General features: G+C 47.1%; 1 pseudogene; it reads right to left on the reverse strand.

Moving 5' to 3' along the window:
• Positions 1-2516: 2516 nt before the first annotated feature.
• LOC140409462 (putative monooxygenase p33MONOX) lies at positions 2517-18924 on the reverse strand (annotated as a pseudogene).
• Between the last annotated feature and the right edge of the window lie 802 nt (positions 18925-19726).

The raw sequence follows: 19726 nt of genomic DNA on the forward strand, positions 1-19726 counted from the left end.
TTACAGTCACAGAATTATGTGCACGCGTTTATTTAACATATTAGACAATACCACAGCTAAATGATGTGGAGATGCCGGCGTTGGACTGGGGTGAGCACAGTAAGAAGTCTTACAACACCAGGTTAAAGTCCAACAGGTTTGTTTTGATGTCACTAGCTTTCGGAGCGCTGCTCGGAGCGCTTCACCTGAGGAAGGAGCAGCGCTCCGAATGCTAGTGACATCGAAACAAACCTGTTGGACTTTAACCTGGTGTTGTAAGACTTCGGACGACAGCTAAATGAGTACAAAGAACAAAGAACAAAGAAATGTACAGCACAGGAACAGGCCCTTCGGCCCTCCAAGCCCGTGCCGACCATGCTGCCCGACTAAACTACAATCTTCTACACTTCCTGGGTCCGTATCCTTCTATTCCCATCATATTCATATATTTGTCAAGATGCCCCTTAAATGTCCCTATCGGCCCTGCTTCCACTACCTCCTCCGGTAGTGAGTTCCAGGCACCCACTACCCTCTGCGTAAAAAACTTGCCTCGTACATCTACTCTAAACCTTGCCCCTCTCACCTTAAATCTATGCCCCCTAGTAATTGACCCCTCTACCCTGGGGAAAAGCCTCTGACTATCCACTCTGTCTATGCCCCTCATAATTTTGTAGACCTCTATCAGGTCTCCCCTCAACCTCCTTCGTTCCAGTGAGAACAAACCGAGTTTATTCAATCGCTCCTCATAGCTAATGCCCTCCATACCAGGCAACATTCTGGTAAATCTCTTCTGCACCCTCTCTAAAGCCTCCACATCCTTCTGGTAGTGTGGCGACCAGAATTGAACACTATACTCCAAGTGTGACCTAACTAAGGTTCTATACAGCTGCAACATGACTTGCCAATTCTTATACTCAATGCCCCGGCCAATGAAGGCAAGCATGCCGTATGCCTTCTTGACTACCTTCTCCACCTGTGTTGCCCCTTTCAATGACCTGTGGACCTGTACTCCTAGATCTCTTTGACTTTCAATACTCTTGAGGGTTCTACCATTCACTGTATATTCCCTACCTGCATTAGCCCTTCCAAAATGCATTACCTCACATTTGTCCGGATTAAACTCCATCTGCCATCTCTCCGCCCAAGTCTCCAGACAATCTAAATCCTGCTGTATCCTCCGACAGTCCTCATCGCTATCCGCAATTCCACCAACCTTTGTGTCGTCTGCAAACTTACTAATCAGACCAGTTACATTTTCCTCCAAATCATTTATATATACTACAAAGAGCAAAGGTCCCAGCACTGATCCCTGTGGAACACCACTGGTCACAGCCCTCCAATTAGAAAAGCATCCCTCCATTGCTACTCTCTGCCTTCTATGGCCTAGCCAGTTCTGTATCCACCTTGCCAGCTCACCCCTGATCCCGTGTGACTTCACCTTTTGTACTAGTCTACCATGAGGGACCTTGTCAAAGGCCTTACTGAAGTCCATATAGACAACATCTACTGCCCTACCTGCATCAATCATCTTAGTGACCTCCTCGAAAAACTCTATCAAGTTAGTGAGACACGACCTCCCCTTCACAAAACCGTGCTGCCTCTTACTAATACGTCCATTTGCTTCCAAATGGGAGTAGATCCTGTCTCGAAGAATTCTCTCCAGTAATTTCCCTACCACTGAAGTAAGGCTCACCGGCCTGTAGTTCCCTGGATTATCCTTGCTACCCTTCTTAAACAGAGGAACAACATTGGCTATTCTCCAGTCCTCCGGGACATCCCCTGAAGCCAGCGAGGATCCAAAGATTTCTGTCAAGGCCTCAGCAATTTCCTCTCCAGCCTCCTTCAGTATTCTGGGGTAGATACAGATGGCCCATGAGGACAATTATGTTATCTTGATTGTCATGTTCTTGTTGGATGGCCTGATTTATATTGTATTAAGAACACTTGTAGCTAAAGGTATAAACGATTTATACGATTTATTAACATTAACTGTGGGTCAAATATATACAAACAACAGTCAGCTTGAGGTCAATTGACTCTAACATTCACTTATGTACTATGAGACTCCTGGTAGTCAGTTGACGAATTATTCCACAACCGTCATATCACTGCATTGACCTCATCCGATCCTCACTACATAACTCTCTAACACCTTGTTACCAGTTGCATTTTACAACAAGGGCATTTGAAACTAACTTGCTGTTCAATTTCGAACACAATCTCAGCACAATGTCAACATTGAGACTAATATTCCAACTTAGCTGCAAGCATTCTTTGGCTGGAGATAAAGGCTACAGACGTATTTCAGTATCTCCTTTTTGGTGCAAATAAGCATTGTGAAATTTAAGTTCTTCAAATTAGTTCTGATTCTACAACAAAATTCAACCTGCTCTACATCCTTCTCTAATTGTATCGTTCAATTTGAGAAAAGTCTCAGAATCAAGTAAATCGACGATCTCCTGGTTAGCAGGCAGACTGAATCAGCTTGCTGGAGCTGGGGACACACAACTGACACTTTTTAACCACGGTGTAATACATTAAAATCTTGTAGGAGCAAAATCATTTTGATCTCTGGAATTTACATGGTGAGTGCGAATAAGACACTTTTTTTTTGCTCTTCGAGCAAAGTTAGCTCCATTTTGGGTAGTTTCAAGTTTGCATGATCTTCTACAATCTCGGTACGCGTGATGTCCATTGGGGAAGGTTGCATTCCTTTGTAATTCCTTTGTAAAAGACATCTGCTTCAGTTGTTCTGCAATTCTGTGAATGGGCAGCACGATAGCACAGTGGTTAGCACTGTGGCTTCACAGCGCCAGGGTCCCAGGTTCGATTCCCCGCTGGGTCACTGTCTGTGCGGAGTCTGCACATCCTCCCCGTGTGTGCGTGGGTTTCGTCCGGGTGCTCCGGTTTCCACCCACAGTCCAAAGATGTGCAGGTTAGGTGGATTGGCCGTGATGAATTGCCCTTTGTGACCAAAAAGATTATTGGGTTATGGGGATAAGGTGGAAGTGAGGGCTTAAAGACTCGATGGGCCGAATGGCCTCCTTCTGCACTGTATGTTATATGTTCTCGGAAAGGCTTCTATTTTTCAGCTGCCGCTGCTTCAGTGATAAATGGAGTGCAATCTCCGGCCAGACTTTTACTGCTCAAATCAGAAGTTGCTCCCTGGCCAACAAAGATCTGCAAATTGGTATTGGTGAGGCCTGTGGAGCCCCAAAGGGAATTGACTGAGCTGATTTTGCTTTTCTTCTTCATTTAAATCCAAATTCTGAACTTTCAATTTCTGCAAAGCCTCCCCTACATGGTGATCATAGAATCCCGACAGTACAGAAGGAAGCCTTTGGCCCATCGAGTCTGCAGCGACCCTCCGAAAGAGCACCCCACCGAGGCCCACTCCCCCCGCCCTATCCCCATAGCCCCACCTAACCTTTTGGACACCAAGGGGCAATTTAGCAGGCAAATCAACCTAACCGGCTCATCTTTGGACTGTGGGAGGAAACCCATGCAGACATGGGGAGAAAGTGCAAACTCCATACAGACAGCCACCCAAGGCCAGGATTGAACCCGGGTCCCTGGCGTGAGGCAGCAGTGCTAGCCACTGTGTCACCATGCTGCCCCGGTAACGAGCCACTTCTGCAACAAGGCCATTGTGTGGTTGGTAACTAGCATGTGTCAGGCCAGCCAGATTCTCAAATTGCGGTCTGCTTTCCTGTCCCTGCTTTGTCACAAGTGAGTCGATGACAGAAGTCACTTTGGCTTTTACCACAATAACTTTACCCAACTGATGGAGCCAGGACTGAAGGTGAAACACCATTTTCTCCATCTTTCACCAGAGACAATGGTTGTTATTTCCGCTCTGCGATAATAATAATCTTTACTGTCACAAGTAGGCTTACATTAACACTGCAATGAAGTTACTGTCGAAAGCCCCTCGTCGCCACATTCCGGCGCCTGTTCGGGTGCACTGAGGGAGAATACAAAAATGTCCAAATTACCTAACAGCACGTCTTTCAGGGCTTGTGGGAGGAAACCGGAGCACCCGGAGGAAACCCACGCAGATACGGGGAGAACGTGCAGACTCCGCACAGACAGTGACCCAGCCGGGAGTCGAAACTGAGGCCCTGGAGCTGTGAAGCAACTGTGCTAACCACTGTGCTACCGTGGCGCCCTGATAATGGGTTGTTTCCGCAATATACTGCTTGTCATATCAGAAGGTGGACGAGTCATTGGAGTTAAATCTTCCAAAGGGGTCATCATAACTGAATGCCCGACAGTGCATCCCTATTGGTAGGGACATATTTTCATACAAGCTTGAAGAATTTTCGATGGCAGGAATGTTATGTTCATTGGAAGCCAAGGGAGAGATCTGACTGCTCGCTCCTCCGACCACCAAGATGTGTTTACAGCACGGTGCGGAGGGGCTGAGTGGCTACAGCCTGAGTGGGGGCTGCCTCGGGACTTCAGGAATGAGTTGCAAGTGTACGGAAGCCTCCTCCAGGCTCAGACAGTAGCAGCCTGCTTATGACAACCCCACACTCCAAAGTGTCACTTTATCTCCCTTTGACTGTGAGCAGCCTCTAGCTTCACAGCTGAAGGCAGGTCGTGCTTGCTGCTTGCTCCTGCTGGTGGCTGCAGATGCCTCCAGGCTGCTGTTGTTGATGCCTTTCTTTTCTGTAGCCAGAATGAAGGACAATTTTATTAAAGATCCCTAGGTCCCGGAACACCAGACTCATGGAGACGTATGAGTCCAGCAGGCAATCCAGTTTAAAGCAAGAAGGCGCTGCGGGACCTGGTGTGCAACATTTTCCAAATGGACCACCTGCTGATGCTGATGCTTTTGTTGCCGGTGTGCTGGGTGCTGCTTGTAACAGGCACGTCACCGTGGGTTAAACACACTGGAAGTCACGGATGTTTAACTGCGCCTTGAGCGTCAGTGGAATATGTGGATGCCAGGATTTAGTTCCGGTGAGATTGGGCCGTGTGGGAGGGGCCTGAACAGCTGGGGCTCCTGGGTGGCGAATCCATGCAACAAATCACACATTGATGGACAGATTATTTCTGCGACAAAGTTCTGGACTTGATAACACATTCTCAGGCTTATCCTTCGTTTCTGTGGAGGGACCTGTGAGGGGTGATACCCAGCGTTTATTTTTGGGAAACTGAGCTGAGCTTTGTATTCGTACCAATGTGGGACAGTGATGTTTCCTTGTTGTTATTGGCCCGGGTTTAGAGAACACCAAAGTGTATCATGGAGTTCACCTGACCCACAACTTTTAATAGATTGTGGTTATGGGCACTTTACAGGTGTAATGCAACAGAGAACTAAAGTATTTTAAAAACAAAACAATGTTTATTCTATGAACTCAGTTAACACTTTATAAACACACAGTAAACATCTTATCAACTACAAATACTGATACTTTCGCAAATACAATATTCTTTGGGTAACCCTTAGTAACGTTCTTAACAACATCCATGAGCCCAAAACACTTTTTAACAAAGACAGCAGGTTTAAATTCTCCACAGAAACAGGTATTACTTTGAAATCATCAATGAGCTGAGGACATTCTTTAGCTTGTAGAGAGAGCGATCAATACACATCTGCTCGGTTCACATGCAGCTCTCCACTTGAAAGAGAAACAGTAAAAAGCAGAGCAGGGCCCGGCTTCACCCACACCCTGACACCACTGCAGCTATTTGATCAACACCCATTTCTTAGCGGTACATCCACCTGACAATTGGTCAGTGTGATATGTGGAATGTTATGAAGTTGATTTTCAAATCTTTGTTGCTGTTGACAGTTTACTAAACAAAACATTCTCAAGTGCAATCCTGTGGGTACACGGTCCAGGTCTCAGACGATGATTATTGCACCGCATTTTAATCAAACTTTGAAGCCTGAACTTTGCCTGACATCTAGAAGTGTTTGCTCCGCAGAGGCGGCAGCCAACAATCAAACACTCGGGAGCTGGGTCTTCAGCGCTGTGGATACCCTCACGATCAGGAGAGGCAGCTGACGACAGTCTCCGTAATGTCCTGGCAAGGGTCTGGGGTTTCGGGGCTCCTGCTGCGGCCACGGGTGAGTGTGCAGAGCGAGGTTTTCCAGCGCGACTGGCTTGCGAGTTGGCACTCTGAGAGAAGGTGGGACACGCCAGGGTGGAGGAGGCTTCAGGGATTCGAAGGTCTGAGGTGGGAGTCCCAATTGATTGTCGGTCTCTCCCCTTCTCAAGCACCTTACAGATATCAAAATGGACGGTCGAGCCGGTCCCGCACAGGATGCCCTCATGGTGCTGGTGGAAGCCTAGGCGGCCCGATGCCAGAGAAGGCAGCAATGTCTTCGCATACTGAAGGCGGTACCTCATGTGCAGCGGGGCAGCTGAACCTCCGGAAGACCCAGCCGCCCATCAGGCCAAAGAGGAATGCAGAAAGGGAGGTCAATGATGGTCCAAAATGTACAGGCGTCATTGGCCTTTTGTGGAGATGATGGACAGCATGGTCCGCAGGAGACTCCATCTCAACAAAGAGACAGTGCGGCACCTGTGCCCTGTCCTCGTTGACTTGGCGCCCCGTGAGGTGGACGATACCCGCTCCTGGTGGTCGCGAAGGTCTCTGCAGCCCGAAGCGTTTATGGAAAGGGTACATTCCAGGGTTCGAGCGGGGACTCGTGCGGCCTTTCCAAAGCTACAGCTCCAGGGGGCTGAGGAGCATCTGGAGTGAGCTTCAGAGGATTCGGCTTCATCTCGCTCTGCCGGTCCTGGTGCCTCCCCATTGTCTGCACCGTTGCGTTGACGCCCAAATCGATTCTCCTTAACAACTGGCCATGCTCTGCGGTGCCTCAGCAATGTCCTCCTGTGGCAGGGCCACATCCCTCAGCGACTGGGACATGACGTCGAGGTCCTCAGCCTTGGTTGTCACAGACTGAGCCACACCTTGGGCTCTGCCACTCAACGTACTGATGTTGTGCTCCAGACCTTCCACTGTGGTCACCACTCTACCCCTGGCAGTGTTGGCATCACCTCCTGTGCCTGTAGCCAATTGGCTATGCACTCGTCAGAATGTCATTGGCATCTCCTCCTGAATCTCCCAGCCTTGTCCAAACACCTGCAGCAGCTCCGGGATCACCTTGTTCAGACGCTCGGCATCTGACTGGGTCCCAGCCGAGTCCTGGCGTCCAGCACACCTCCAACTGCTGACTCCAGTGGATGTTCCTGCCTCCGCTTGGGGAGCATCAGCAACTGTGTGGTGCTCACCCGACTCTGCCCCAGAAATCAGTCCACGAACTGAGATGTGCGCGTCTGTGCTGACGGAAGGTCGGGATGAAAGCTGTTTGGTCTCCTCAGAGCTCTCCCCCAGGGTGTGTTCTTGGGTGACAGGAGGGGAGCCAACTCCAGATGGTCCAGCGCCTTCAGACGGAGATCCTGCGAGGAAATGCGGCCAGGGATAGTAAAAGATCGTTTTGTCTGATGTGAACAGCTCACATCAAACATAAGAACACAAGAACTAGGAGCAGGAGGAGGCCATCTGGCCCCTCGAGCCTGCTCCACCATTCAATGAGATCATGGCTGATCTTTTGTGGACTCAGCTCCACTTTCCGGCCCGAACACCATAACCCTTAATCCCTTTATTCTTCAAAAAACTATCTATCTTTATCTTAAAAACATTTAATGAAGGAGACTCAACTGCTTCACTGGGCAAGGAATTCCATAGATTCACAACCCTTTGGGTGAAGAAGTTCCTCCTAAATTCAGTCCTAAATCTACTTCCCCTTATTTTGAGGCTATGCCCCCTAGTTCTGCTTTCACCCGCCAGTGGAAACAACCTGCCCACATCTATCCTATCTATTCCCTTCATAATCTTATATGTTTCTATAAGACCCCCCCTCATCCTTCTAAATTCCAACGAGTACAGTCCCAGTCTACTCAACCTCTCCTCGTAATCCAACCCCTTCAGCTCTGGGATTAACCTAATGAATCTCCTCTGCACACCCTCCAGTGCCAGTACATCCTTTCTCAAGTAAGGAGACCAAAACTGAACACAATACTCCAGGTGTGGCCTCACTAACACCTTATATAATTGCAGCAGAACCTCCCTAGTCTTAAACTCCATCCCTCTAGCAATGAAGGACACAATTCCATTTGCCTTCTTAATCACCTGTTGCACCTGTAAACCAACTTTTTGCGACTCATGCACTAGCACACCCAGGTCTCTCTGCACAGCAGCATGTTTTAATATTTTATCATTTAAATAATAATCCCTATTGATGTTATTCCTACCAAAATGGATAACCTCACATTTATCAACATTGTATTCCATCTGCCAGACCCTAGCCCATTCACTTAGCCTATCCAAATCCCTCTGCAGACTTCCAGTATTCTCTGCACTTTTTGCTTTACCACTTATCTTAGTGTCGTCTGCAAACTTGGACACATTGCCCTTGGTCCCCAACTCCAAATCATCTATGTACATTGTGAACAATCAGAGAAACACCCATTAATCCCCACTCTTTGCTTTCAATTAATTAACCAATCCTCTATCCATGCTACTATTTCCACCTTAATGCCATGCATCTTTATCTTATGCAACAACCTTTTGTGTGGCACCTTGTCAAAGGCTTTCTGGAAATCCAGATATACCACATCCATTCGCTCCCCGTTATCTACCGCACTGTTAATGTCCTCAAAGAATTTCACTAAATTAGTTAGGCACGATCTGCACTTTATGAACCCATGCTGCGTCTGCCCAATGGGACAATTTCCATCCAGATGCCTCGCTATTTCTTCCTTTATGATAGATTCCAGCATCTTCTCTACTACCGAAGTTAAGCTCACTGGCCTAGAATTACCCGCTTTCTGCCTACCTCCTTTTTTAAACAGTGGTGTCACGTTTGCTAATTTCCAATCCGCCGGGACCGCCCCAGAGTCTGGTGAATTTTGGTAAATTATCACGAGTGCATTTGCAATTTCCCTAGCCATCGCTTTTAGCACTCTGGGATGCATTCCATCAAGTTTAGGAGACTTGTCTACCTTTGGCCCCATTAGCTTGCCCATCACTACCTCCTTGGTGATAACAATCCTCTCAAGGTCCTCACCTGTCATCGTCTCATTTCCATCAGTCACTGGCATGTTATTTGTGTCTTCCACTGTGAAGACCGACCCAAAAAACCTGTTCAGTTCCTCAGCCATTTCCTCATCTCCCATTCTTAAATCTCCCTTCTCATCCTCGAAAGACCAATATTTACCTTGGCCACTTTTTTTTGTTTTATGTATTTGTAGAAACTTTTACTATCTGTTTTTATATTCTGAGCAAGTTTACTCTCATAATCTATCTTACTCTTCTTTATAGCTTTTTTAGTAGCTTTCTGTTGCCCCCTAAAGATTTCCCAGTCCTCCAGTCTCCCACTGATCTTTTCTACTTTGTATGTTTTTTCCTTCAATTCGATACTCTCCCTTATTTCCTTAGATATCCACGGTCGATTTTCCCTCTTTTTACCGTCCTTCCTTTTGTTGGTATAAACCTTTGCTGAGCACTGTGAAAAGTCACTTGGAAGGATCTCCACTGTTCCTCAACTGTTTCACTATAAAGTCTTTGCTCCCAGTCTACCTTAGCTAGTTCTTCTCTCATCCCATTGTAATCTCCTTTGTTTAAGCACAAAACACGAGTGCTTGTTTTCACCTTCTCACCCTCCATCTGTATTTTAAATTCCACCATATTGTGATCGCTCCTTCTGAGAGGATCCCTAACTATGAGATCCTGAATCAATCCTGTCTCATTACACAGGACCAGATCTCGGGCCGCTTGTTCCCTCGTAGGTCCCATTACATAATATTCTAGGAAACTATCGCGGATACAGTCTATAAACTCCTCCTCAAGGCTGCCTTGACCGACCTGGTTAAACCAATCAACATGTAGATTAAAATCCCCCATGATAACTGCTGTACCATTTCTACATGCATCTGTTATTTCTTTGATTATTGCCTGCCCCACCATAATGTTACTATTTGGTGGCCTATAGATTACTCCTATCAGTGACTTTTTCGCCTTACAATTCCTGATTTCCACCCAAATGGATTCAACCTTATCCTCCATAGCACCGATGTCATCCCTTACTGTTGCCCGGATGTCATCCTTAAATAACAGAGCTACACCACCTCCCTTACCATCCACTCTGTCCTACCGAAAAGTTTGATACTCTCGGATATTTAACTCCCAGTCGTGACCATCCTTTAACCATGTTTCAGTAATGGCCACTAAATCATAATCATTCACGGTGATTTGCGCCATCAACTCATTTACCTTATTCCGAATACTACGAGCATTCAGGTAAAGTACACTTATGTTGGCTTTTTTAACCTCTGTTCTGAATCTTAACACCTCGATCAGTAACCTCTCCTAAGTTACATTTCCTCTTAACCGTTCTCCTAACTTTCCTTGTCGTTGAACCCATATCGTCATGTAACAACCTGCCGCGTCGCTTACCATTAATGTTTTCACTTCCCGTTTTATTTCTTTTAGTATTCCTGGTCATATTCACTGAGCTCCCCTCAGTCACTGTGCCTTGCACTGTCGCCCTTTTTGATTTTTGACTATGGCTTCTCTGCCTTACACTTTCCCCCTTACTGCCTTTTATTTCTGTCCCTGTTTTACTACCTTCCAACTTCCTGCATCGGTTTCCATCCCCCTGCCACATTGGTTTAAACTCTCCCCAACAGCTCTAGCAAACGCCCCCCCGTAGGACATCGGTTCCAGTCCTGCCCAGGTGCAGATCGTCCAGTTTGTTCTGGTCCCTCCTCCCCCAGAACCGGTTCCAATGTCCCAGGAATTTGAATCCCTCCCTCTTGCACCATCTCTTGAGCCACGTATTCATCCTCTCTATCCTGACATTCCTACTCTGACTAGCTCGTGGCACTGGTAGCAATCTTGAGATTATTACCTTTGAGGTCCGACTTTTTACTTTAACTCCTAGCTCCCTAAATTCAGCTTGTAGGACCTCGTCCCGTTTTTTACCGATATTGTTGGTGCCTACGTGCACCACAACAGCTGGCTGTTCACCCTCCCCCCCAGAATGTCCTGCAGCCGCTCCGAGACATCCTTGACCCGTGCACCAGGGAGACAACATACCATCCTGGAGTCTCGATTGCGTCTGTAGAACCGCCTGTCTATTCCCCTTACAATTGAGTCCCCTATCACTATAGCCCTGCCATTCTTCTTCCTGCCCAGCTGCACAGCAGAGCCAGCCACGGTGCCATGAACCTGGCTGCTGCTGCCTTCCCATCTCCCTCAACAGTATCCAAAGCGGTATATCTGTTTTGCAGGGAGATGACCGCAGAGGACACCTGCACTGCCTTCCTATTCTTGCTCTGTCTTTTGGTCACCCATTTTCTATCTCCCTCAGTACCTTTCACCTGCGGTGTGACCAACTCGCTAAACGTGCTATCCACGACGTCCTCAACGTCGTGGATGCTCCAAAGTGAGTCCATCCGCAGCTCCAGAGCCGTCAAGCGATCTAACAGGAGCTGCAACTGGACACACTTCTTGCACGTGAAGGAGCCAGGGACAGTGGACGTGTCCCTGAGCTCGCATATCGCACACGAGGAGCATGGCACGGGTCTGAGATCCCCTGCCATGTCTTAAACCTTCGGTTAACTTCAACAACTACAACTTCAACAAAAAGAACAACAAAGAAAAAAACAAATAAATATACCAATGAAAAGAAACAGAAAACTAGAAACACTACTTACCAGTCACTTACCTGGGATAAAAAACACTTCCTCCCCACCCAGCTTCGAATTCCCACCTAGATTCAAATTCCCAAACTCACTCTTTGCTGTCTCACTCTGACTGTGTCTTCTCTGGCTCACCGGGAGAACTCACTGGGAGTGAGTTTACAAGTTGCTCTTTTTAAACTGTCCTGAATTGACTGCCCTCCCCCACCTGCTTTTAGATCAAGGTAGACATGGACAAAAGAGTTGAACTGTCCAATCAACAGGGACCACATGCTGGTTCAAACATGGACAAAAGAGCTGAACTCCAGAGGTGAGGTGAGAGTGACTGCCCTCGACACCAAGGCAGCGTTTGACCGAGTGTGGCATCGAGGAGCCCGAGCTAAACCGGAGTCAATGGGAATCAGGGGAAACCTCTCCGCTGGTTGGAGTCATACCTTAATATATTTACATAGATTTACATAGAACATACAGCGCAGAAGGAGGCCATTCGGCCCATCGAGTCTGCACTGACCCACTTAAGCCCTCACTTCCTCCCTATCCCCGGAACCCAATCACCCCTCCTAACCTTGTGTGGTCACTAAGGGCAATTTATCATGGCCAATCCACCTAACCTGCACGTCTTTGGACTCTGGGAGAAAACCGGAGCACCCGGAGGAAACCCACGCTGGCACGGGGAGAACGTGCAGACTCTGCACAGACAGTGACCCAGCGGGGAATCGAACCTGGGACCCTGGAGCTGTGAAGCAACAGTGTTAACCACTGTGCTACTGTGCCGCCCATCTAGCACAAAGGAAGATGGTTGTGGTGGTTGGAGGTCAATCATCTCAGCTCCAGGGCCTCACTGCAGGAGTTCCTCAGGATAGTGTCCTCGGCCCCAACCATCTTCAGCTGCTCCATCAATGACTTCCCTTCCATTATAAGGTCAGAAGTGGGGATGTTTGCGGATGACTGCACAATGTTCAGCACCATTCACGACTCCGCAGATAATGAAGCAGTCCCTGTCCAAATGCAGCAAGACCCGGACAATATCCAGGCTCGGGCTGACAAGTGGCAAGTTACATTCACGCCACACAACTGCAAGGCAATGACCATCTCCTACAAGAGAGGATCTAACCACCACCCCGTGACATTCAATGGCATTACCATCGCTGAATCCCCCACAATCAACATCCTGGGGGTTACCATTGATCAGAAACTCAACTGGACTAACCACATTAATACTGTGGCTACCAGAGCAGGTCAAAGATTAGGAATCTTACGGTGAGTAACTCACCTCCTGATCCCTCAAAGTCTGTTCACCATCTACAAGGCACAAGTCTGGGGCTGGTTTAGCACACTGGGCTAAATAGCTGGCTTTTAAAGCAGACCAAGGCAGGCCAGCAACACGGTTCAATTCCTGTACCAGCCTCCCCGAACAGGCGCCGGAATGTGGTGACTAGGGGCTTTTCACAGTAACTTCATTGAAGTCTACTTGTGACAATAAGCGATTTTCATTCATTTCAAGTCAGGAGTGTAATGGAACACTCTCCACTTGCCTGGGTGAGCGCAGCTCCAACAACACTGAAGAAGCTCGACACCCTCCAGGACCAAGCAGCCCCGCTTGATTGCTCTGCCTTCCACAAACATTCAAACCCTCCACCACCGACGAACAGTGGCAGCCGTCTGCACCATCTACAAGGTGCACTGCAGTAACTCACCAAGGCTCCTTAGGCAGCACCTACAAACCACTACCATCTAGAAGGACAAGAGCAGCAGATACCTGGGAACCCCACCACCTGGAGGTTCCCCTCTGTGTACCCGAACAGGTGCCAGAGTGTAGTGACGAAGGGATTTTTGTTACAGTGTTAATGTAAGCCTATTTGTGACAATAAAGATTACTATTATTATCCAGTGCCTTTGGCCGTTTCAGCTACCCAAGGGTTCTGCCATTTACTGTATAATTCCCACCTGTATTAGATCTTCAAGAGTACATTTGTCCGAATTAAACTCCATCTGCCATTTCTCTGCCCAAATCTCCAACCGATCTATATCCTGCTGGATCCTCTGACAATCCTCTTCACTATCCGCAAACTTACTATTCAAACCAGCTACATTTTCCTGCAGATCATTTTTTGTACTGTGAACACCACTCGTCACAGCCTTCCATTTAGAAAAGCATCCTTCCACTGCCACCCTCTTTTATGACCGAGCCAGTTCTGTATCCATCTTGCCATCTTACCTCTGATCCACGTGACTTCACATTTTGTACCAGTCTGTCGTGAGGGACTTTGTGAAAGGCCTTACTGACGTCCATGTAGACAACATCCCAGTGACCTTCCTTCATAGAGACACAGATACATAGAATTTACAGCGCAGAAGGAGGCCATTTGGCCCTTCGAGTCTGCACCGGCCATTGAAAAGAGCACCCAACTTAATAATAATAATAATCTTTATTGTCACAAATAGGCTTCCATTAACACTGCAATGAAGTGACTGTGCAAAGCCCCTCGTCGCCACATTCCGGTGCCTGTTCGAGTACACAGAGGGAGAATTCAGAACGTCCAAATTACCGAACAGCATGTCTTTCGGAACTTGTGGGAGGAAACTGGAGCACCCGGAGGAAACCCACGCAGATACGGGGAGAACATGCAGACTCCACGCAGACAGTGACCCAAGCGGGAATCGTACCTGGGGCCCTGGCACTGTGAAGCCACAGTGCTAACCACTGTGCTACCGTGCTACCCTCTAAGCCCACACCTCCACCCTAAGCCCCCTAATGTACTCCTTATTCACACGACTGTGCGGCAAAATTTGGTTCCAACTCCATCTGCAAATTTGCTGATGACACGTCCGTAGTGGGTTAGATCTTGAACAACGATGAGTCTGAATACAGGAGGGAGATAGAGAACCTAGTGGTGTGGTATAATGACAGCAATCTCTCCCTCAATATCTGCAAAACTAAGGAACCGGTAATTGACTTCAGGAAGCAAAGTACTGTACGCACCCCTGTCTGCATCAACGGGCCGAGGTGGAGATGGTTAGCAGTTTCAAATTCCTAGGTGTGAACATCACCAAAAATCTGTCCTGGTCGACCCACGTCAACGCTACGACCAAGAAAGCACAACAGCGCCTATACTTCCTCAGGAAACTAAGGAAATTTGGCATGTCCAGATTGACTTACCAATTTTAACAGATGTCCATAGGAAGCGTCCTATCTATCACAGCCTGGTATGGCAACTGCTCGGCTCAGGACCGTAACAAACTACAGAGACTCGTGAACACCGCCCAGTCCATCACACAAACCCGCCTCCGATCCATTGACTCTGTCTGCACCTCCCGCTGCCTGGGGAAAGTGGGCAGCATAATCAAAGACCCCTCCCACCCGGCTTACTCACTCTTCCAACTTCTTCCATCGGGCAGGAGATAAAGAAGTCTGAGAACACACACGAACATGTTAAGTAATGGGTTAAGAGACATGGGTTAAAGAAGCAGCTAACACAGAAGGGGTACTCTGGAAGTATACTGGTGTACATGGATTAAATGGTGCATCTAGAGTCTGGTATTTTTCGGTAAGGTCAGTTTTGTTAAAGTTAGGCTGTTGCCAGTTGAAAGCAGATCCTGCAATGTTTTACTGGCACGATAAAGGAAATCTTTCTGGCATTTTTGTGATGCATGTCGATGATTTTTTGTGGGGTGGGACGAGTGATTTTGAAACTATTGTAATCTCTGGTTTGAGGAAAGAATTCAGGGTTGGAAGTCAGGCTTCCGGTGCATTTAAATATATTGGACTGGAAATTGGACAGACTAAGTTAGGGGCATCTTTACGTCAGCAATCTTATTTGGAAAGCATCAGCCCAATAGCAATTAGTCGTGGCCAAGTTTCACAAAAAAACGCAATGGTTTCAAAGGTAGAAAAAGAGCAACTGCGAAGTTTAATTGGGCAACTGAACTGGTTAGGTAGACAGGCTAGACCGGACGTGAGTTTTGATGTCTTAGAGTTGAGTACAAAAATGAATGATCCCAAAGTGGAAGACATAATAAGAGCAAATAAAGCGTTGCCCAAACTAAAAATGCAGGAGTGTGTTTAGAAGTTCCCGGTTTTAGGTGACCTTAAGCACTTGAAACTCATAGTTTATAGTGATGCGACCTATGCAAATTTATGTGATGGGGTTTCAAGCGCAGGAGGTTTTATAATTTTCCTTTTGGGGAACAATGGTAAATGTTGCCCGCTTGTGTGGGAAACAAAGAAAAAAGGAGAGTGGTAAAAAGCACTTTAGCTGCTGGGACGTTAAGCCTTGTAGAGGCGGTGGATATGACCTTTTATTTAAGTCAGATATTGACAGGAATTTTGGGATTAGGGATTTGGGTAATATACCTATTGACTGCCACATTGACAATAAATCCCTGTGGGAAAATGTGCACTCTACAAAAAGTGTCAATGAAAGGAGGTTACGGATAGACATCGCAAGTTTGAAGCAGATGTTGGACAGAGGGGAAATAACAAAAATTAAATGGGTCGACAGGAGCTATCAACTGTCAGACTGTTTTACGAAACAAAAAAAAAGGGGGGGAAATCATGTGTGTGTTTTTGAGTTTCTTGAAATTTTGTTTTCACCTAATTATTTTTTTTTCTCCAAGGAAGGGGAGACTGTTAAGTAATGGGTTAAGAGACATTGCAATTAGTTGTCTCATTTATGTTAAGTATCCATTAATTGACACTGATATGTAAAGGGGCTTCAGGTGACCTCTGGCAGGTGATGTACAGTGAGAGATTTGTGCAAAGGCTGTTGGAATGAAATAAATGTGTGTTTATGAAAAAGGATCAAGAACTTTAGACTCTTCATATCACAGCAACTAAAACGTCCAACAGAACAGACTCAAAAACAGCTTCTTCCATGTTATTACCGGACTCCTGAATGGACTGAACTGATAACTCTACGTGTTGTCACTACTGTTGTAACACTACACTCTCTATGCTTCACCTGCTGTCTATGTATGTACATTGTGTATTTATGGCATGTCCTATGTTTTTCATGTATGGAATGACCTGACTGTACTGTACACAGAACAATACTTTTCACTGTACCTCCGTAAACGTGACAATAAATCTAAAATCAGCCCACCTTTGAGATTCTGCTTTTTAATTTAGCCCCTAGCTGCCAATATTTCCTCAGTACAAACTCATTCTTCATTCCACATATGAACTTCAGTTCTAGTCTTGGAACATTGTCAGTGCCCAGAGACTTTTCAGTATTATGCCATTAGAAAGTGGGTCGATTTTGACTTGGGAACATCACCTGACCATGCCTCTGCTAGCTAATCTGCTGATGGACCCTCAACCAGGCCTTTGTCCCTCTGGACTTAACTATTTCAACCCATTCTTGAACAAACCTCCCACTAGGGGCTTTTCACAGTAACTTCATTGAAGCCTACTTGTGTCAATAAGTGATTATTATTATTATTATTATGTTCTGTCCTCTGTAAATTTAAAGGTTGGGTAAAATATTGCTGCCCACATCATATGTCACACAAAATCCTTGTCACCTTTCATCATTGTATTGCCAACATACATTCACTCCTGGTTAAACAATGCCTTGATTTTAAAATTGCCGTCCTTGTTTTCAAAACCCTCTCTCCACATTTCTCAAAGTTTTTGCTCCCCAAACAGCCCTCCAAGGCAAAGGCAAAACACTGGATGACGCATGTCATAATATGCACTCATGTTCATAATGAGATGCAGACAGGCAGTGATGGACACACACAGGAACCGATCACCACACAGAATACAGAACAACCAATCACCAGGCAGGACACTATAGGGTACATTACCAATATAAAACACACGAGGCAGGAAGGCTCGGCCTCTTCGTACTGGTGATAGCTGTAGCAACTGTCAGGGTGCAATGTACAGTCAGCACCCACTACACATGGCACAGAGCAAGTCTGGGCCAGCCAGACCAAGGTTAGCAAGCTTAGATTAATAGAGTGTCGACCCACAGCGAACTGTGTACATTACTCAGCAAGTTCAATAAAGCCGTGTTGAACCATCTACAGTGTTGGAAAACTGTTTTCAAGTGATACTGCATCGAATTGCAGTCCGTGTTAATCCAACATATATAACACAACATGGTACCAGGAAACTATTAACTCTAACGGACCTACCTCGAGTAAATCTGAAACGACCGGAAAGCAAATAGCAAACAGCCAGCGATATGGAAAAGTTCCCGCCCCCCCACCCCCGCAGCTCAGGATCTCCGGCAACCTCGGCGACAACTGGAGGGTCTTCAGACAGAAGTTCCTCCTACACCTCACAGCATCCGACCTTGAGGAAGCATCAGATGCTAGGATAATAGTGCTGCTCCTGTCGACGGCGGGGCATCATGCCATCCACATCTTTAACTCGCTCACGTTTGCCCGAGGAGAAGATAAAGCAAAGTTCCAGACTATTCTGCAAAAATTCGACAGCCACTGTGACGTCGGGGTGAATGAGAGCTTTGAACGGTAAATCTTCCAACAGAGGCTTCAGAGTAAGGATGAACATTTTCACTCCTTCTTGACCCATCTTCCCATCTTAGCGCAGTCGTATAACTATGACTCGACTGCTGATTTCATGATTCGGGATCAGATCGTTTTCGGGGTCCATTCCGACTCCCCGCGGGAGCAGCTCCTTAAAATCAAACGTATGACCCTCCCGATCGCCACCGAAACGTGCGTTGCCCATGAACATGCCAGAAATCGCTACTCCCACATCAAGGCGGCAGAAACGGCAAAACTAGCCCCCCACGAGGCAGAAACTGTACAGGCCATCGCTCGGCTGCAGGGCCCGAACATTGAGGAGAGGGGCCGTTTTGCGGGTTTCCGTGGCCGTTTCGCGGGCTTTCCAAGGGGCCCCGCGCACCGCGACTGGGAGGACAATGCGGCAGAAAACCCTACTGCGCATATGCGAACGTCGGCCGACCGCACTGAGCAGGCGCGAAGGCGCACGGACCTCAGATAAAAGTAGAAAGTGGTGAGAAACACAGCAGGGAATCAGAGTTAATGGGTGGAAGTGTCCGCTCCCACCAACAGCAGGAAGCCTGGCAGGCAGCGGAACCTAACTGGCCTTGATGAGGCCTGATGAGGTCAGTTGTCCAACATCAGGATTACGTTTTGGAATTCTGTTCTCTGGACTTTCAAGGCAGGTTAACGCTAGTTGAGCTTCCCAATGGACAATGTTGCGATGTGCAATTCCTTCCAACGCCATTCCATGCCTGCTCATCTGTTCCACTTTCAAATTTACTTTGCCAATATCCGGTGAAGTGCCCTGTGATGTTTTACTCTGTTCACGGTGCCATTTAAACACACTTTGCTGTAGGCTCTTATCTAATTTTGTAAGGTAAATAAAAATAAAATATTGTGGATGATGGAAATCGGGAATCAAGGCAGAAAATGCTGGAAAAGCCCAGCAGGTCTGGCAGCATCTGTGGGGAGAGAAACACAGTTAACATTTCCAGCCAAATGACGATTCCACTGAACTGAGAAGGGCGATTGCAGTGCAGACAGAGGCCATTCGATCCATTGAGTCTGCACCGACCCTCTGAAAGAGCACTCTATCTAGATCCACTCTCCCGCCTTACCCCCCGTAACCCACCTAACCTGCATATCCCTGGACACTAAGGGACAATTATATCTCGGCCAATCCACCTAACATCTTTGAACTGTGGGAGGAAGCTGGAAGACCCGGAGGATACACACGCAGACACAAAGAGAATGTGCAAACTCCACACAGTCACCCAAGGCCGGGATTGAACCTGGGTCCCTGGCGCTGAGGCAGCTGTGCTCTCTCCTGTGCCATAGTATCGACTCGAAACATTAACTGCGTTTCTCTCTCCACAGATATTGCCAGACCTGCTGAGCTTATCCAGCATTTTCTCTTCTAATTTTGCAAGGTATTTAAATAAATGGCAAAGAAACCTTATATAAATAGCTGAACCAATGTGTAAACCAGACTTTTTCAAAGTGCTGGTCTTGACCTGCAGGTAGGTTGTGGACGTTTGTTGGGAGGG

This window comes from Scyliorhinus torazame, chromosome 3 (genome assembly GCF_047496885.1).
Source record: "Scyliorhinus torazame isolate Kashiwa2021f chromosome 3, sScyTor2.1, whole genome shotgun sequence".
Lineage (NCBI taxonomy): Eukaryota > Metazoa > Chordata > Chondrichthyes > Carcharhiniformes > Scyliorhinidae > Scyliorhinus > Scyliorhinus torazame.